Consider the following 21,184-nt stretch of genomic DNA (forward strand, 5'->3'; position numbering starts at 1 on the left):
GTAAGGAGGGCACGTATTGCATGGTGCACTGGGTGTTATACGCAACTAATGAATCATCGAACTTTACATCGGAAACCGGGGGTGTACTGTATGGTGACTAACATAATATGATAAAAAATCATTTTAAAAAAAAAGTCTGATTTTTCTCAAATGGGTAAACTGTGTCTCCAATCAATGTATCTATGAAAAGGGCCACATGATCCTGAAGTTGGTTCTAGGCTGAGAAAAGAGACCCATGAATTACAGCATGGGGTCCATATCTCCTGTTTCTGAGTTACTCCAAAGAGGTCAGATGTCAGCCTCTGTTCCACATTTCTAACTCCTTACCATGCCGCTGTGGGAAACTTTTGAGCATCAGACCACCTACCAAGAATCCAGAGAGGTCTCAAAACACCTAGCAAGTCCTGAGATGTTTCAGTGATGCCCTCAAGAAAGCTGTACCCAAGAGTTAAAACCGTCTCTTAGAAAAACACATCACCGGATAAAGAGAAGTTATTTCGTGGGATCTAATTGTGGGTTCCAGAGTATGTTCCAAAAGGGGAGACAAGAAAGAAATGCCATGCTCTCCTGGGCCTGTATCACCAGCAGGAGATCTGATCAGGCAGATCCCAATGGGGGCTCCAACTCAGGATGGTTCTGGACACTAAGGACAGAATTCAGCCAGTTCAGCGGGGAACAGGGACAGGCTTCAGGCCCGCCTCTCCCGGGGGGCACGGGAGGAATGTCCTTCAGCCTGAGCCCCTCATCTGCCTGACATGTGAAGGAACATCCCTGCTCATCTGCAAAAGGGTCAGCCCCCTCTCTCCCGGGGTAAATCAGGTGGAGATGGGGCTTTTCCAAGCTTTTATTCATTCTCTGATTCAGCTCCCAAGAATCCAGGGACAGGAGGGCTAGCAGCGTTTGCTCAGAACTGAGATAATGTATTTTCTAACCAGAAAACACATCTCAGCCAGTTACCACCTCGTGCGCTTCTCCAAAGTGATTATAATTATAGTATTTGTTCCATAATTGCTGCCTACTTGCACATACAAAATCCCTGAATCTTAAAATAAATTATAGCTCCCTTTTTTATTTAACAGCCATTGTGCTGCTAGTTTACAAAGAAGACGAGATACCTCTAATTATTATTGTAGTAACCAGCCTAAGGTGAGCAAAGCTTGAGTTTTCAGGTGACGTGACTTATTAGTACAAAAGAGAATTATCGAAAATAATTTTACTGAACGGCCTAATTATGGATTTCTCAATTCTAGGCTCAAGGGCCGGCAAGAACAACCTTTGATCTGCCCTTTCTCTGGCTTGCTGCTGACCTCAACACAAACGATGAGGAAATGCAAGCTAGCTGTGGTCAGTGTCCCCCACGGGGCATTTGGTATCATAACTTAATCCAGTGACACTAATTTCTCCACACCTATTTAAAGAGGGCTCTGGACTTCTCTGAGAAAAGGGTGCAGGACCCAGGAGGTTATTCTGTGTCTAGGGGCTATCAAGACACATCTGGAGAACTAGGCCTGGGACCCTGGCGCTAAGGCAGGCAGAACAGACTTGGAGCTGGGACCAGGGCAGCGAGACTCGGACAGGCAGGAAGGCGGCTGGCAACAGGTTTAAACCTCATCTTCGACGTGCCTTTTGCCTCTGAGTGAGGCCAGAAGCTGACACAGCTGTCAGAGCCCCAGTGAGAGTGTCTGAACTGACTCCGTGCTGCTATGCAGGGAGGAGGGACTGACGGAGTCACTCCCAACTCGGGAGATGTTTGAGCCAGGTGCGCCCAACAAAAGGCAACGCCACTGCTTCTCCCTGCGGTGCCCGTGTTTGCTCACCAAGGCAGGAGGGGCCTCCAGGCCCACGAGGAGCTCATGGGAAACAAAACCTCACCTTCCGAGACAGGCACCTCCTTTCCCGCGGGGGGGACTCTGTGCGAGTCTCCATCCCAGATTCCTGCGGGTGGGCGCGCCCAGAGAGCACTGCTCCCAGACAAGAGTGAACTCGGCCGGGCAGAAGGAAAGCCCCCCACAAGGCCAGAAGCAGGAGCATGGGTCCTCCCTTGACCTTGTACCCCCACACCGCTGCCCCCACACCCTGCCTGCCATGCCACAACCCACTGACAGCCATCAACCCAAATACTGACTCGCCACAGCTCTGGCTTGGGAGGTCCACATCCTAGGACTGGGATTGGGGGTGTAACTCATCGGTGATAGAAGACTCACAGCATGTCACTGACAGAGATGAACACCTTCTAAGCCCCAGGCTCCAAGCCGGAAGCTGGTGACACACCGAAGGACAAAGTGGTCCACGTCCCTGCCCTCAAGGGACTCGTGGCGTAGTGTGGACTAGAGCCGCCCCGCTGCTCCCCGCCAGCACCTAACCTTAGCCATGCCCCGCCACCCTGCAGTCTCAGCCTTTATCTGGAGACGAGGACAAAACGATTTTGTGGAGTGACTAGATATGGATCGAACACGTCCAGATGCTACCCCCGGGAGGCAGCCCGGTAGCGTGCTTAACAGTAGTCCCCACACGGGACGCCGGGGTGGCTCAGTGGGTTAACCATCTCCCTGGGGCTCAGGTCATAATCCCGGGGTCCTGGGATCGAGCCCCACATCGGGCTCCCTGCTCAGTTGGGAGCCTGCTTCTTCCTCTCCCCCCTGCTGATATCTCTCTCTCTCTCTCTCTCTCTTTCTCTCTTAAATAAATAAATAAAATCTTTTAAAAAAAGAGAGAGAAGAAGAAGAGTAGCCCCCACAGCGGACTGCCTGGGTTGGGATCCCAGCTCCTGTCCTCACTGGTTCTATCACCGTGGGTCACGTAGACAGCTGTGCCCTTGTGCTTATGCGCCGAGTAGAGAGAAGAGGACCTCCTCCCAGGGCTGACGTGAGAAGTCGATCCGTAAACACCTGTCAAATCCGACAACAGTGCCTGGCACGGAACTGCGTTCCCTAAGTGCTTGGTATCAGTACTATTGTCACAGCCACTCGTTAGTATGATCCTCTGACATGCTGGGGATCCAGCAGGGAAGAAGAGACAGCCCTTGTCACCAAGGGAGATGGAACTGCCCCGTTGCTTGCTTTGCACAGTGATCCTCGATTCCTGGGAAGCCCAGGGGAGGGCCCCTGTCCAATGCGGTGGGGATCAGAGAATGCCCCTAGAAGAAGAGACATCTCAGGTGAGCCCCGAAGACCAAGCAGGTGTTAGCCAGGCCAGGCGCAAGCACTAGGGGGAAGGGAGGGCAGTCCAGGCAGAGGGAACAGCATGGGCAACTCAGCGACCAGGGGAGCAGTCCGGGCCAGTGAGGAGTGGCGTGGGCGGGAATATTCTCAGTGCACCACGGTGAGGATTAAGGGGACCTGCCCACCCAGGGCACTGAGAATTTGAACACTGTACAGGTGCAGGAACTATCTGGTTTGTTTTTCACTAAACCCCAAAATAAACATCTAGAAACAAGTGTTTACGGAGGCCCAGGGCAGCTCTGGACTGGGTCCAGTGGAGCAGATGGACTGAATAAGACCCTCGGCTGGGCTCCAGGACCCCAGGGTCCCAACCCAGACCACAGAACTCGGGCAGAGCCTGCCTGTCCCAGTGAGGCGTTCATGGATGCGGGCCCAGAGCTGCCGGGGCTCCCTGGGGGGTCCTGCCCCGTGCCTGTGATGGCTTCTCTCTGACATACACGCACACTGTTAACATGTCACCTGGCCCGGGGGGCCTGCTGCCTCCTACACGGGCATACCTGCCACACAGTGCAGGGCCCGCTGCGCTTCGTTCCACTGGGATTTGGGGTTCATATTTTTAAAACAGCATTAGTTTCTACTGTAAAGCCTTTCTCAGACTAGGTGACCTGTCCTACTGTGCCTGATTTTACAGGAGACAGGGAGCCAGAGGGAGACAGGGAGAGCTGGACCTGGTCGTCAGGCAGATCACAGGGTCGGTGACAGAGACCAAGCAGGCGTCCACTTGGGCCTTCAGCAATGGGGCCACCAAAGCCATCCGAGCAGACATGGCCAGAGGCTGGCCCCAAGCCACGCCTTGTGTAGCTCAGATAACCAGGATAAGACAGGGGAGGATGCCGGTCAGCCCTTCCTCGCAGAGAGTGTCTGACAGCTGACAGCCCACTGCCCAGTCCCAAACCATCACCTCCTCACTGTGTGATCTGATGGAGTCACTTACCCTCTCTGTGCCTCAGCCCCCTCACCCATAAATAGGTTTCCTAATAGCCTGTAGCCCCAGAGATTGTCTGAGGAGTAAAATCATGAACCTCGAGGGTCCAGGAGATCCTAGCACAGTCTGGCTCTCAGTAATGTTAGCTATTATTACTCCAGTACTTTCCTGGAGAAGCAATGCCAACAGAGAAGCTGTCACTGGCCTCTCCAAGTAGCATTTCCTATCCTCCATGCCAGGAGCGTGTGGGGGCTAACTGAAACCACCCTGGCTGGGGGGAGGGAGAGGAAGCTCCAGGAGGAAACAAATTCATTCACATTTTTATGGGCACTTTTTTTCCACAGGCTCGAGCACCAGGCAAGCCATTCCTCAATTCTATTCTAAAATTGAAGGCAGGTCCAACAGTAGGGGATGTACAGTGTGATACAAGTCACAATGAACATATCATCCCAAACCAAATCTGGGAGCGAGGGGAGCTCTTCTCGGTGCACCGTGTGCACTCTTGGTTCTCGGGCTGCCCGGGGATGCGAGTGTGGACTGTTCGTCCACGTCCGTCTGGACAGCTGCGGGGCACATCTACTCCTGTAATTCACCGTGACAAGGACTGGGTGGGCTCCTCCTCTGTGATACGCTGATGAGTATCTGCCTCTGGGGAGGAATGGAGTCCCTTCCACAGCTCAACGACTGGGACACAAAGCCCCAAACGGAGAAGTTCAGCCAGATGCATTAGATGCCAAGAGCTCCTCAGCCACTTCTGGGAACCACACCATGGTCACCAGAGAGCCCACATCTCCAGAATGCACTTCCTCATGTCCCCCAGAGAGCCCTGGCAGGAACTCCGCTCCCTGTTCTGTCTTCCCCTCTCCTGCATGAGCCGCTGCAGCCCACCCCATAGGCCAGGCCAACTGGGAGCACATGGGAGAAGTCAGACCTCTCCTCCAGCAAGGTGCCCCTGGCGCGGGGCTGCTGGGCCCCTTCACAGGGCAGTCCCTGGACCTCTGGCGTGCCCAGTCACAGCAGAGCCATCACGGAGGCCAGGAGCAGGCACAACTCAGCACAGCCAGCCAGGCCCCTGAACCGCCCCAGAGCCCACACCTGTAATGAGTCCACGGCCCAGGCTGGGGACAATGTTCTAGAAAAGCCAACAAATGGGATACATACACGAAAGTCAGGTTTCTGTGCCAACTGTGTGACTTAATTACATAGCCTGGGTACTCTACTCTCCCATGAACTCTCACCCCAGCCTGTGATGACACAAAGGAGAGATTAAACACTACCTGCCCCAGGCCACGGAGGCCAAGTCTGTATCCCAAAAGCAGAGAGGCCGGAGCCAACGAGTGTGGCCCCAAGAGGAGGAGGAGATGGACAGGTATTCAACAGCCACGGTCTGCGTGAAATTCTAAGTCTCCTTCCACGATACCTCACGACCATGAGGGCTTTCTAGCACAGAAGACACCAGGCTGGCCCAGCACTTACAGTCCTCTTCCCCAGTTCGGGCCTTCTTGCTTGGCGGCCATGACCCCAAAAGATGGCCATATACATCACAATGCTATCCTCTCTGCAGCCGAGGCCAAGTCACATGAGCAGAATAAGCCACCAGCTGTGATGGAGGAGGCAGAGCCTAAGTGGGCTCCCTCGGCCTCTGTGGGGACACAACCTGATGGGTGTGGCTCCTTCTGTGAGCTGATCACCCCACCCTCCAACTCCAGGCCTTGGGTGGGTTTGGCCCTCCCAAACTACATCTGGAAAACCCTACGGTCAAGTCCTAAAGACAGTGGACAGTGAGCCTCAGGGAAACCCAGGGCAGCACAAGTGCTTCCTCTCCTGTGCCCCCCCCACCCCCGCTGAGGTGTGTGCCCCAGGGTAGAGGAGAAAGCAAAGGCTTCCGTTACTGGGGACAGAGTATCCTGTTAGAGCAATGTCACCCCAGTGGTCTAGAATGACCCCCAATCCCAGCCCATGTGTCTAGAGGAAAAGACAGGGATGCCGCCTGCCCAGGACTGGCCCCCTTCAGGCGTTAGGGACTCATGGCTGAGACTTACAGCAGCAATAGAAGTACGATCTCTCAAACCGAGATGGGTGGTTCCAATATGTGTAAGGAGAGGGGAGGAAGCAAAGCAGGCCAGACCCGTCAAGGAACTGTCTGCCGAAGGGAAGGGTCTCCCGGCCTTGCCCCCGCCCCGCCATGAAGCAGCAGGGGCCAGGAGGACAGGAAGATGCAGGGTCAGACACATGCCCTGCCCCGCCTCAGCCACAAATGTGGTAGGCCTGCCACCCACCAGCCTAAAGGATAGACAGCAACGGAGTCTGAAGCACAGATTTAAGTAAGGGGCCCCTGGACCAGCAGCAAGGTCCCTGGAGCAGGGAGAACCCCCACGCTGAGGGGGCTGCACCCCTTAGCCCCTAAGCCCTACTTGAGGCCCTCGTCCACACCGCCTTTGATGTGCATGCCAGCTCAGCAGCCCCGAAACGCTCTCCACATTCCTCGCCCTGCCGAGGTCCCAGCATTGCATCTGTGCTGTCTGTCACTGTGCTTGGGGCCTGGTGGCGCCCCCGGGCAGACCCCCTCAGGCTGGGGTGGGTACAGGCCAGGGCAGAGACTTGCCAGGGCCACGAAACCAGCCCTTCTCACTGCCCCAGAAACCAAGGTCCCCAGAGCTGGCCCTTCTGGCCGACAACACAGCGGGGAGGGGAGCTCTGGGCTAGCGACCCCTTGTCTGTGGTCCAGGCCACTCTGAGAGCTAAGAGAGCTCCAGAACCACCAAATTAGCTCCATTCGCTGGAGAGCATGGTGGAGTTTCATTCCATCCACTGTAACAATAGCAGTAAAGTAACCTCCTCGGGGCCTCAGGGTCCCCATCTGTGAAATGGTCACTGCTGTAACCCCACTTCAAAGGGGAAGGAGGAGGCACTACAGTGGAGTGTGTCTCACACTGCCCCAAACACACACGTGGCTCTCACCCTGGGGCTCCTTTTCATTAGTAGCGCTCTGATTCTCATATATGCGTCTCCAGTCTGTGGTTAAGATTAAGGACCAAAATTTGGGAACGATTTCTCTAGATTTGGAGCAGATTTAAGGAAGTTCCTGCAGCAACATCCCCTTCATCACTGGCCTCCCAATTCGTTTTCCTGGGAGGCAAGGAAAGGGCAGAGCATCGAGGGGGTAGAGACGGTGGGTGGCCTGGCCACACGTGGGGAGGGCAGGGCACCGGGGATGGCAGCCCTGAAGCTGCCCTGCTGGGCACGAGGCAGCCCCCAGTGCCCAGGAGCACGCAGAGTGGCCCCAGGCAGAGGAGCCTGGTCTGGGCTCACACTGCCTGGGCTTCGAACTCTAGCTCCGCTGCTTCCTTGCTAAACGCCCCTGCCTCGGTGTTCCCATCTCTACAACAGGAAGCACAATAGCCTCTTGGAATTGAAGATGTACAAAGAGAAATAGTGTGCAAAGCCGGCGGCACCAAGCCCGGCTTACGTCCTCCCCAACACCGTCATCTCTGCCACCAAACACCGAAGGGTCTGTGCCAGGAGGCCGGTCTCAGGCGGCGGCCAGAGGAAAGCTGGCATTCTGCTCTCCTGTCTCCTCCGCTCCTCTGGACCTGGGGGTTTAGCCCCACTGTCAGGAGTGGATGAAGAAGCTGCCTCTCCTCCTCGCCACCCGTTCCCAGTCTGCGCTAAGCAGCCCCCACTCAGGGCTCCTCTGAGAGTTAGGATGGGCAGAGACAAGGAAGTCAAAGAAAGCAGGGAAGAAACCCAATCCCCTGCGGGAGTCTGAAAATTGTCCCCCTGCACACGGGAGCAGGTCCAGGGGTCTGGAGGACTCCAAGAGAATGGACCAAGGCCTGGGGGAGGAGGGTCCAGGGTCCCAAGGTGGGGTCATCCCAAGTTGGAGAAGCATCCAAGCAGGTCCCTGCAACTCTGCTCCCCCCAGGAAGCAGCTGTCCTAAAAGGAAGGGTCCAGAATTTCCCAACTCAGACCCTCTTGATCCCCTCCCCCAGGACATTACATCACACCAGAGGAGGTAACAAGTGGCAAATGCTTGAGACCCATCGACCCAGCTCCCTGACTTCAGGGCCGCTCCTCTGCAGCCATCGTTGGCCTGGGTGCCAACGGAGGCCAGGCCCCTGAGCCGTGCTGGGACGGGGAGGACTGCCCAGTCCTGCCCCAAGGGGCATTTTCAAAGCCCACCCTCCCTCTCCAAGCAGTAACGGGCACGGGACCCCAGCAGAGAAACTGGAGAGGAGGGGAGAGTGAGCACCTCCCAAGGTATTCAGAGCCAACGCCCAGCAGGCACCAGGAGGCATAGCTAGGCTGCAGCCATACTCAGAAGCAACCCTCGGGCCCCACTGGCCGGCTACCCGAGGATGACTCTGGACCATGTGGGCCCTCCACCCAGGGGAAAAAGAGCAAACATGAGACACACTTCCAAAATGAGTTCAAGGAAAATTCTGATCTGTCTTCATTCTGAAGACTACTTCTGAAAAGTGGAGTATGTCCATGCCTGTTGGTCCTCACCATACCGCTCACCTCGCCAGTCATCACTGCACCGTGATTATTTATTTTTTCAGTGCCCACCACATGCCAGGAACACAGCATTGCATTTACCTAGCCCTGGAAGGCAGGCAGTATTATTTTCCTCGTTTTACAGGGAAGGAAAACAAGGCTCAGAGAGGTCAAGTGACTTACTGCGAGTCACACAGCAAGAAGCAGTAAACCCGCTGAGTCGGGAGCCTGCACGGAGACAGCTGGACAGCATCTATCCAGCGCTGGCCTGACTGTGGCCACGAGGACCACGGAGGACAAGAGGCCATCAGCAGATGAGTGTGCGAGGCACGCGGCAGTGTAGTATGAGCTGAACTCCGACCGCAGGCCTTGAAACTAAGCAGACCTGCGTTCGAGTCTCAGGTCCGCCACCTCCTAACCACCCAAAGGCTCCGCGTCCTCACCTCTGAAGCACAGATGCTCTAGTCCCAAGCTCTTGCGGGGCTGCCGTGAAGTCCAAAGCACTTAGCGGACCGGGTACTGGTCAGCGCACAGTAAATGCAAGGCTGTACCAGCATTCGAGAAGCTTCTTTCCGACCATCAAGCCTGGTGCCCAAGCAGCAGTAGGGCTCGCGGAGGGGCGTGGGTCCCTTCTCGCCGCACCTCCTGGAGGCAGCACCAGTCTGCTCCATCGGGCCAGATGAGCCACCTGCCGTACCCACCGGAAGCTACGTGTCCCTAACTCATCATGAAGTTCACTAAATGCCACGGACTTCATTTAACACACCTGCCAGCACACGTGTGTCGTTAACTCCCTGGATCCGATCTTCCCTACCATCAAAAGAGAAAGGAGGAACGCCAACTGTCGCTATGTCTCTGGGACCCAAAGACGCAAGGGTCTGCCCCTGAGGGATGGCTTCACCACCAACAACTGAAAGATTTCAGGGAGGCCACTGCCCTCTCGTGCTTGGGTCTCCCTTCCTGTAACGGCCCAGGACAGGACAGTCCAAGGGCTTCCGGCCTGTCCTTCCCAGAGGAGGCAGAACTGTCCAGCTGATCCATAACATCAATGCAAGCCATGGACTTAACTTTAAAGTTCCTAATAGCCACGTTAAAAAAGGAAAAAGAAACATGAAATTAAATGTAACGGTGTATTTTATTTAACCCTAAATAATAGAGACTATCATTTCAACATGTAATCACTATCAAAAAGTTACTAACGAGATATTTTAGGGCCCCTTTTTTCATACTAAGCTTTTGAAATCCCGGGTATGTCTCACGGCACACCTCGGTTTGGACTAGCTACATTTCCAGCGCTCAACAGCCATTATGTGGCCAGCGGCTCCTGAATTGGAAAGTCCAGGTCTCACAGAAGTGGCAGGAGTCCTTCTCCGTACACCTAGTTTGACAAGCCTGGAACTGTGAATGCCTTGCTTTTTATTACAAATAACTGTAATTATAGAGTACAAGATAATAATTACTGAGCCGTTTCTATGGGTCAGGCACACACTTCACGACGATCATGTGAGATAGGATTTTACAAAGGAGGAAACCAAGACACAGAGAGGTGAGGTCATCTGTCCAAGGTCACACAGCTACTATGTGGTAGAGGTGGGATTGGAACCAGGCAGCGGGACACAGAGCCCAGGCTCCAAATCCCTGCTCTACACTGTCTCCTCAGTGCCCACCCCTTTCTGCCCACCCCCTGGGCCACAGCTCAAGCTGTCCGGGAGGGCAGGTCAGTGCCAGGAGGGCAGCTTTCGGCAGCTCTCTTCCTCCCTTCCCGCCCTCCCAGGGTCCCCCTGCTTCCATAGCCCAGCCCTCTACTGGCTACACTTGGGCGGCTCTCACCCACCACCACCTGCGAGAGCTGGCAGGCCTAGCCTGGGAGCAGCAACTTCATTCACAGGCTGGTAAAGGGGCTAATTAAACACCCAGCCCACGCCCCCCATGACCCGGGAACCCAGCTACCTCATTGCCCTGCTGCCAGCCGACAGGTTCAGAGCAATGCCACACAGAACTCGGCAGCGGGCAGAGCGGGGCGAAATCCCTCTTTATAGAGTTATTTTTGCTGTGGAATTTTCACTGGCCTGTAAAATATTTTTATATTTATTACACATTTAACGGGAGCTCCTAGAATCAACAGGGTGTAAATAATGAAAACTAGGGCAGTAAAGGCCCCAATAAACCTCGCACCAGCCCTTTGATGCTCCCTATGAGCTCCAGTTTCTTCTCCACCCCCCCAGACCCTATCCCCTCGCCCCAGAGCAAGCCCAGAAGGCCAGAGGGACCCTGGAGAAGCCCTTCTTTGACTCCCACAAATTAGGCTCACCCATCAGCAGCCAGGGCTGTGCCATTAGCTCAGCCCACTGGATATGCCGACCGAGAAAGAGCCTACTGTGTGCATGGCCCATGCCAATGCTCATGGGCGCTAGGCCAGGAGAAGACCTGACGAGGGCCTGCCCCTCCCCCAGCCCCCCAGCCTCAGAGTGCTTTCACAGTCCTAGATCCCAACATCAGCCCCAGGGGTACAGACTCACACTGGAACATCACATTCCCAAGGCCAGACGGTCCCAAAGTCTCATTATGGAGCCTGAAGTCCTATAAGAAAGTGTTCCATCCACAAATACTGACCTCCATGGGCCCCAGGGCACCCTGTGCCCACAGACAGCTACCAGAGCCCCTATCTGCACCCCACTCCCTATGTCCCTTTTATACCACGCACGGGACAAAATCGGAAGGAAGCTAGGCCTCACACTCTGTCCCAGGCAGTAAGACCAAAGGCACAGAGAAGGGAAGAGACCCACCCAGAGGGTGGGTGCCAATTAGCGGCAGAGCCAAGACTCACCTCAGGGCTAGAGATCCCGTGCCCAGCACACAGACCTAGCCTAAGCCCTTCGCCCCAGGCGAGAATTATCCTCTCCACCTGTCAACAGCAACTACCCCACCTCTGCCCCCTGGGGGCCCTGACCCCTGGGGACTCAGTCCCGGGCAACCTAAACCTCTCCATTCTGGGTCGTCTGATTATGAGCAGCTGCGACAACCCATACAAATTCGTACAAAACCTGTCATCTGCTGCCTCCTTCTCACACAGGCCCTTCACACACCTGCACGAAGGTAAGCATCCCTTCCCAGGCCAGCTCCCCAAGCATCCTCAAGGTTCCAGGCTGCCCACGCCTCTGAGGCACCCACCCCCAAGAAGATGTGCTGTCCCCTCACCCAACCAAGACACTAAACGTCTATCAGTGCATTTGGAAGTGGCCCTCATAGACCGTTTATCAGTCATCGCGTGTGACAAGTTGACTCCGACTCTGTCGCCACAATCCCTGCTGCTGAGTCCGGTCTGTCTGTCCACAGACAGAATTCAGGAACTGATTCACGAACACTGCATTTGTCCTGAGAAAAGCCCCACGCCCTGGCTGTGGCCCGCCCAGGCCTCCTTGGCACTCGTGTGGTCACAAGCTGCCCCTTCCCCGCCCAGCCGCCCTGTCCAGGCAGCAAGACCACACAGGGTGCCTGTCCTGCCCAGACCCCCACAGCGACGCCCAGCCATGCTCAAGCTGAGCGACAGCCACATATCGGACGCACTGAGAGAGGCATGCGGGCCCCTCCGCAGGGAGAAACCCCGTGGGGCCACAGTCAGAGAAACGTGAAGGTGAGGGGCATGAACGCTGCAGCTCTTCAGACACGAGTCAGACTGGAGCGGCTCTTCTCTGGGGACAGATCAGGCGGGGCTCCTGCCCGCAGCTGCTACGCCACCAGGAGATTCTTGTCTCTCAACCCTGGTAATTATAGTCCCTGGTGCTCGGTTAACACCCGTGTCATTGCAGGGTGTTGGAACAGGCAGCGTCTGAGCGAGGAAAATTAAACAACAACATTTGACAAGTGGCCCATCCCCTGTGGCACCACGCTGAGCCAGGCCAAGGGGACTGACAGCAAACAGGCCTCTGCGGCCCACCCGGGGAGAGCCCTCTCCTCAGGGCAGAAGGCAGGAAGCTCAGAGTAAGTAGGACAATGGCCTATCTGGGAGAAGGGAGGAGTGGGAGAAGGGGAACCCCAAGGCTCTGGAAAGAAGGAGTCTAGGAGGCCAGCTGCAGCCACAAGGGCAGACTCAGGGCTGTGGCGAGGTGCCCTCCCCCAGAGGCCTGAGCCGGTGGGGAGACTGGGCCTCGCTACACAGAGAGCAGCACGCCACCTGCCCACACTCCTGCAGCAGTCTCTAGCCTGGGCCCAACTCATGTGCAGGCGGGCCAGGGAGAGATGGGGTCATGGGGGACGGTGGCCAGGTGGCAGGTGGCCCTGCTGTCTCGCCCACTTCCTAGAGAGCCGCAACCCAAGATGTCAGCATCAGCCCCACAAGCAGGCGCTGCCAAGGGGGCTTCACCCATGCCGCCAAGTCCCCAGTGGGCTTCCACACCAAGTACACAACCTCCTGCTTCTGCTCCTTTGAAAGCTCCCGGGTCCCAGAGTCAGTCAACAAACAGTAATGGGTGCCAGCACACTGGGAGCAACTTGCCACTCACGGGGGGTCTGCAGAATCCCTCCCCAGACCCAGGGCTGGTGCCAGCCACCCAGCCAGTCCTGCGCCTCACGGCTTCCCCACACAGGACCAAACTCAGGCCTCACGCTGAGGACCAGAGCCCTGGCCGACGGAGCTCCAGCGCCAGCAGGCCTGGCATTTCCCTGCCCCTGTGCCCGGGCTCTGCAGCCACTCTTGTTTAACCCAGCCACACAGTTACTGTAAGTGGCCCATTTTACCCGTGAGAGAGCCGGGGAGGCCTCCGAGGCTAAGTGGCTTGTCTGAAGGCGTAGATTCAGGAAGGAAACCCAAGTCTGATCATCCCCAAATGCCGGAAGACATCGGAAGGTAGTTTGAGCTTTTAAAATAAAAAAAAATGATAGTTCAGGGCAACCCGCAGACCACTCTCCCTGAGCCCCAGTTCCCAGTGCGGGCCCCATCCTCCTCCCATGCCAAGCCATGGGGGAGGGGGATGGCTCCCCCCAGACCCCGCCCAAAGAGAGGCACTGAACAGATTGCAGCTTCTTGGCCCCCGCCGTGAGGCAGAACACATGTTTTCTGAGTTCTCTCCCTCCTCTGGCTCCCCTAACATGCTGGAGATATTATTATTATTTATTATTTGCTGAGAGCTGACAGTGTGCTGAGCATCAGGCCTGGGAGCCCAGGCCCTGCCAACACAGCTTGTCGTCAGACAGCCAACACGACACGGCTCCCCAGCGACCAAGATACACCCGCAGCTGCCGGGGTTGGCTGCTCAGGTCCCAGCCTCTGGGACTGGGGCCTCCTGCACGCCCCAGGAGGAAGACGTCTTCAGTCTGGGCTGCCAGGTGTTCCAGGGGCTGGGCCTCCAACCCCAGGAGGAATGGCAGGATTCGTTCGGTGCTGGGCTGCAGCTGACCCAAGAGTAACCCCTGCCATCAGGGACCTCCTCAGCTCAGCGCACGCTCACGCCTGCTGGGGGCCATGGAAGATCCTAAGAGAGACCAAGGTGGCCATGTCACCAGCCTCTCCTGTCCTGGGCACCCAATGAACACTGCCCTTCTCCTTCCTCAGGAGAGAGGACCGGACACCAGAGTGAGTTCCTGTGGGTAGGAAGAATCCCAGGGCCCTCTCCTGGAAGCAGGGCCAGGACCAGAGGGAGGCAAGCAAGGCACAAAATACAAGGGACACAAACGTAAGGAAGCACCAAAAACCTGGTAGTCAAGGTTAGAAATATTTCTGTGTGGTACTTTTAAAATCAAAATGAAGGCAAAAGTCCATGATGAGTAAAATACCAAATTTTAAGTAAGGACAGGCTCCGTGTTACTGGTTTTTCCGATGCCTCAGGCTCCGGTACGGCTCACACAGCGCTGCTAGGAAGGCCCTGAGACAGGGGTGCTCCCCCAGCCCACCGTCTGCATTTGAAGGGCCTCCATCACCCCACAGCAAGGTCTCCCTGTGTGAGGACACAGAGAGAAGGTCACTGCCCGCCCCCAAGGGCCTTCCTGGAGAAGGAAGTATCCAGAGGTCAGCAGGAGCCTGTGATGGACACGGAGCATCTGTGCCTTTTCCCCGTCGCAGAAATGGGTTCCCAGCCCAGGAGCTCAGAAGCCACTGTTCCCTCCTGCTCAAGGGCCTGCAACATTTCGGCTCCCTTCCCACCATGCATCCAGGCCCAGGCTCAGACATGCTGCAGGGAAAGCCCGAAGAAAAACCCACCTTGCGTGTAGAAAAGCCAAGGACGGGCAGTACTCACAGTCAAGATGTCTGTGCCTGACCCCTGAGGGTGAGGCCATGTCCAAGTTGCCCAAGGCCCCTCAGCATCATACCATGTGACCGAGGCCACAGGGACCCAGGCCCTCCAGAGACCGTCCAGCCCCATCTCTCCTGCAGCCCCACCTACACATGCACACACGTGAACCAGCCATGGTCCCCATCCTGGACAGCTGGGGGGACCCACCTACCCCCATCATCATTCCTGACACCCCAGCCTCATTCCAGGCCCTCTACTCCCTCAGCTGTTTCATTCTTTTATTCATTTATTTCACAAAGCCCGTCGGTCACAGGCTCAGGGCCTGGCCCAGACCAGCCTCAGAGACGGAAGGGTCCTGCTCCACCTCCAGAAACCTGCAGGAGGGCGTGAACACAAGCGTGGACCTTGACAACTCAGGCAGGAGGCGTGGGAGCTGCCCAACCCAGCCAGCAGCAGAGGCAAGAAGGCAAGGAGGCAGGGCAGCCTTCCAGGGGGTTTAGCCAGGGGCAAGCAGTTTTCACCAGTTTGGGGTGAGAGTAAGGTAGAAGGACGAGGGGGTTCTGGGCAGAGCAAACATGTGCAAAGACCAGAAGCAAGAAAGAACGTGGCACATTTGGGGAACTCCAAGTAACGGGGTGCAGGCATGGAAGAGGAGGCAGGTGAGGTATGGTAAGGCAGCCATCTGAGGAGGGGTCCTCCACATCCACTTCTGGTTGGGGGGTTTCCATGGTTGTGGGTCTGGTCCGGGGGGCAGGGGGACATCCCATCCTAGAAGCCAAAGACAAGTCACATGCTTCCTTGTTTCCGGCTGTGGAGACACCTGAGCCTCTGGCGGGGGAGTGGCGGGGGGGGGGTGGCAGGTGAAGGGAAGGGAAGCATCTGAGGCCCCCTCCAAAATGCCCACATCCTAATCCCCAGAACCTGCCATTGCATGATTTACATAACAAAAGGGGGCTTCTGCGGACAGGATTGTTTAAGGGTCCAGAAATGGGGAGATGATCCGGGATTGCCTGGGTGGGCCCAATCCAATCCTGTGAGTCCTTAAAAGCAGGGATCATATCCCAGCTGCGGTCAGAGAGAAGCATCAGTGCAAGGAGAGCCAGAGAAATGCAATGTTGCTGGCTCTGAAGACCAAGGAAGGGGCTGCGAGCCAAGAAATGCAGGCGGCCCCTAGAAGCTGGACAAGACAGGAAAACAGATTCTCCCCTCGAGCCTCCAGATGGCACGTCGCCCTGCCGACACCTTGATGTTAACCCAGTGAGACCCCATCAACTTCTGACCCACAGAATTGTAAAATGATAAATGTGTGTCGTTTTAAGCCCCTAAGTCCGTTGTAATCTTTTACAGCAGCAGGAGAAAACTAATATCGCCCCAGAGCCATCAGCCGCCCTGGCCTTCCACCTCCTCTTGCTCCAGACAGAAGGGCCTCCCCTGGGGGGCTGCTTAAGGAGCTCAGCTCTGTGCCTGAGGCAGCCTGCTCTAAGAGGAAGGGCCAGAGTCTGTGCTTAGAGCCGTCCAAGCCCATGGGCAGCCAGGGGCCCCTTAGCAGGCCGGCACTCTCTGGCAGAATCTTCTCTCATCAGTCAGCTCGGACACCTGCAGGGCTTTGCACGACCCAGCCCATCCTCCCAGCCGCAGTCGGGCTCAGACCACCCTGCCACATGCATCTTCCTGCTACAGCACTTCCAACATCTCACTGCCCTGCTGCAAGACTGTCCAGCCCCCCAGCGCCCAGAGCAGTGTTCCCCGGGATGCTGAGGCCTCTGGGGACAGAGATCCGGAACGTCCCCAGCGGCTCTGCTGTCAGATACGCCAGAAATCACTTCCACAAAGGGACCTTCAGATAAATAAGAAGTGTGAATATTCCGGCATGAAGTGAAAAGTCACAAATCAGCAACGAAACTCAGCAGAGTTCCCATCCCCCCCAAAGCGCCTCCTACCTGGCATCAGAACATCTGTGTCTACTGGTGTGACTGCTGGAGTCACATCTGTCCCCCTCTACGGGCTGTGAGTTCCATGTGAGTGGAAACCGTGTCAGTTTTGTTCCCACCCTTGACCCCCAGAATCACAGTGAATGGGCACTTGTGAATGAATAATTACAAATAATTGGATGAATGAGTGAATGCATTACTGAATATTCCCTACCTACCTACACACACACACAGTGGCCCCAAATCTCCTCCCCAGCCTCTCAGCACGCTGTCCATAGCACACGCCCAAGAGCTGCACCTTCGGGGGGCCTCTCAGCGCCCACACTGGAAGTGTTCCGGGAAGGAGGTGGGTGAGAGGGCACTCATTCATCGCCACCGCTCAGACCCGGCCGGGCTCGGGGGTTGGACCTGTCCGAGGTGCTAGCAATATGGACCAGGTGTTGGCCATCAGAGGCCAAGGAAAGGGTGTAGGGGTGGGGGTCTCCCCTGCCTGTAAGCCTCCCCCAGCTTCCTATCTGCCTGCTGCTGCCTCCCTGTCCTTGAAGTGTCCTCTTGCAGCCCATGGGTCTGGCCGAGGGTAGGGGATCCACTTGCACAAGCAGAGGGCTGAGGGCATTTACAAGTCGCCCCTGAGGACCCACACTGACCCAACAGCATCCTGCGTAGAGGCGCCCCCATGGGCTCAGAGTCGGCTGTGCCTTCCAAACCACTGGGAGAGGGCTGAGGAAAGCCCTGGGGGGCCTCGCGGGGGTTGTATCTAAGCACTGAGGCTCCTAGGCTGAGCCTTTCACATTACCATCCACAGACACCATCAACAGACAACGTGTACCGGGCACTGTCTCCCCAGCCCTGCAGGGTGCCTGCACAGAGTGGGCTCTCATCTCCCGCCTGCAGCAGCAGCTGCTCCCCAGAAAACTTCCCTGGGCCAGGAAGCTGCATCGGGGCAGCCCGAGAGCCAGCTCAGCTCAAGCCTTCACACGCGTGTGCCTTCATGCGCCAGCAAGAGGCTCCGAGAGCCCGCGATACCATCAGGGAGACACTCCGATCTGTGTAGTGCACAGTGATTCACCGCCTGAGACATCCCTCCCCAGGCTACCGCTGCATTATCAGCCCCACCATCTTCAATTACCAGGCTTTGTCACTCAACTCCAGCCATCAGAAGGAAATGAGTGAGGAGATTAATGTCTTTTTAAAAACTGCTTTCATCCCCTTCCTCCACAGATGCCATTTGCATTTCTAAGAGGAAAGGCTCCCCACCCCCTCTGTCATCTTTGATCATCTTGCCTCTCCCAAGGCCTTCCAGGCCCTGCAGGAATCCCCTCCAGCTGAGACCCCGGGTGGGCTCCCCCTGACCAACACCTGCCTCCTCAGGACCCAAGCGGCCCTCTTGGGCAGCTCAGCTCTTCTGGGCGCCCCTGAGAAGACAGGGGCAACAGGGCTTCTAGTCTAGCAGCTCTACAAAGCAGTGGCCAAGTATTTCCCTCAGGGATTCTGGGGTGAATTGAATTGTGTCCCCCAGAAAGACATGCTGAAGCCCTAACTCCCCAGTACCTCAGAACATGACCTCATTGGGAAATCAGGGTCACTGTAGACGTAATTAGTTAAGAGGAAGTCAAACTGGAGTTGGGGGGGGGGGTCCTTGACCCAACAGGACTGGTGGCCTTAGAAGAAAGATATTCAGATACAGATGCACAAGGAGAACACCAGGGGAAGGTGGTGTCACGGAACGGCGCGCTGCCTCTACAGGCCAAGGAAGGCCAAGGACTGCCAGAAGCTAAGAGAAAGGCATGGGAAAGATTCTCCCTCAGAGCCTCGAAAATGAGCCACTCCTGGTGAGACCGTGACTTCAGGCTTCTGGCCTCCTGAAAGGTGAGAGTGAATTTCTGTTGTTTTAAACTACTCTGTCTGAACTACATTTTTAGGATGGCCTCAAGACACTAATACCAAGTCCACGGCCACCCCCAAGTCCTTCGTCTAAGGTACCTCCACTCTGGCTCAAGCAGGGGAGTAGGTACTGAGAACTGACCACAGAGAAGCTCACCATCGGTCTCAAGATAAGACAGGCCCCTCCGCTCACCAACGGGCTCCCAACTACACAGGTTAACTCATTAGAGAATTGCCGTCACCAGCCAGGCCCTCCACCATAGGATTAAAATCCGTTCTCCAGAGATTTGAGGTTGAGTGTGTCACCTAGCCAAAAGTTCAGTCTCCTGCTCCGTCTGTCCAGACACTAAGCAAATAGAGCCCTAAACAGATGGAAGGTGAGGAAGGCATGGACTCCTCGGAAACGCCCAGGCGAGCCCAGGGCTCAAGGTAAATGCCGGCAGGGGTGGGCACCGCCTGGGATGTGTGCCCGGCCAACACTGGATCACACTTGAAAGCCACGAGGGTTGACTTGATCATGCTGCACTGGGACAGGGACAACTCTACCCCCAAGGCCTGACAAGGGATTAACAGGCAGTAGAGGCTTCACATATGCGTATAAAATGAATGCATTTCCTGAAGGGGAGACAAAGGACAGGTGCTGCTGCCCTCCCCCCCCCCCCCCCCCCCGCCCCGCACTGCAGATAGTGAGGATGGGGGAAAGAGACACCAAGACACGTCCAGATAGCTCACTAAGACAGATTCAGGAACGTCCTCCACCCTCCGAGGGTGCCCCCCACAAACAACGCATCCACGCATAGTTGCCAACAGACATCAGCGCTAGGACCCAGCCAGGATGGGGCTGCCCTTCACTTCCCAGGGGACAACTGTCACCTTGATACCTGGTAAGGAAGAAGCAATAGTGTTTGAGCTTAAGAGCCCACCTGTATAGGTTCAAATCCTATGCAGGAAACTGTCTCGGTTTCCTCATCGATAAAACGAGAAGATAACCACACCAATCTCTTGGGTTGTGGTTGGATTCGATGAGCTAATACATGGAAAGCACTCAGTACAGTGCCTGGCTCACGGTACATGCTTGGTAAGTGTAAGCTGATACTGTGTGCTATCATTACCCCATGCCCTTACAACTCCAGAGAACAGATCCTTCCACTTGCTTTGTTGGCATTCACTAATGGCTCTTCTCTGTATGACAACACCCAGCAGCTATTTACAGAGAATGATGCCTCATGCCAGGAACACAGAGGAAAGTTACCACGGTGCAGTGGGAAAAGAAGACACAACACTCTGAGAACATGAGATACAAGACGTCATCAACAGTACAGAACGAGTGACCTGGAAGGTCATGCTGGTGAATGTATATCAGACCAGAAGACTTTTGGGTTTTGCGGGTTGAATAGGAGTTTATCAGGTGATTCTGACACAGCCCATAGCAGGTGTTCCATAAGTAGGTAGTGACTAAACAAGGCAGAGTAGAAGAAGGGCATTCCAGCCAAAGGACCTGAGGTCTTCTGGTGTGTTCAAGGCCAGAGAAGGGACAGAACATAGCTTAGCTAGAGCAGCAAGTTTGTGGGCATAAAAACAGTTAACGGGTTGAGGCCAAGTTGGGGAAAGGTCTAAATAACATTCTAAGCGTTCCTGGCTTAATTCACAGGCTCTGCAGGGCCAAGTCAGAGGAGGAGTGACAATTAAGAGGTGGGTTCAGAAAGATGGCTCCACTTGCAAAGCAGGCGACATAGGACTAAAGACAGCAGACCCAAGAGGAGACCATGGCGGCTTGTCTTCCCTCACCAGCTGAGCCCAGCTCTCCATTTGCCCTTGAACTTTACTCCTCGTGGACATGTTCTCAAGTTCACACCCCTAAAGACCCCACATTCCCAGCTATTCTACCCAAGGACATGGTGCTCACAGCTGCCTGCTGTCAGAAGTCAAGACCTTTCGGGGAAAAGTTAATGTCTCCATGCAAGTCCCCAGCTGACAGACGGAGCTGAGCCAAGAAACAAGTTCTAGACATACATTGGAAACCCCTAACAGCAGACTAGCTTCTGGAATTCCAGAGAACTGACTTTTGGGTACTTAGGGCCTGCAGCCCTTTCTTCTTCACCCCTCCTAAGGGCCCTCTACCCCTCCACTGAGTCCAGGATCCCTGGACCCTGGCTAATGGATTTTTTCTCAAAGGCAGTTTGTGATGTTCTATATCATGGACACTTGAGAATCTCCCTGAGGCTCTATGACGTCTAACTAGCCTGGGTCCCAAGCTGTGCTCTGACCTCACCAGCCTGGCAGAGATGCTGGCAACGCTGTGGACACCACCCTGACCGTCTGCCCGGCGGCTGGGGCCACGCTTACGCAGCTGCCCCAGCAGGCACTAAAATTAGGTGACCCGCCAGCCCCAGGACACGGCGATCATGGGCAGGCGACCAAAGCTGCCCAGAGGGTCATCCGCCCCTGCTCAGGACTTGAGCCAGGGCAGAACAAGAGCGGCCCAGAGTCCCATT

The sequence above is a fragment of the Ursus americanus genome, chromosome 5, assembly GCF_024610735.1.
Source record: "Ursus americanus isolate L20-20 chromosome 5, mUrsAme1.1.p, whole genome shotgun sequence".
NCBI lineage: Eukaryota > Metazoa > Chordata > Mammalia > Carnivora > Ursidae > Ursus > Ursus americanus.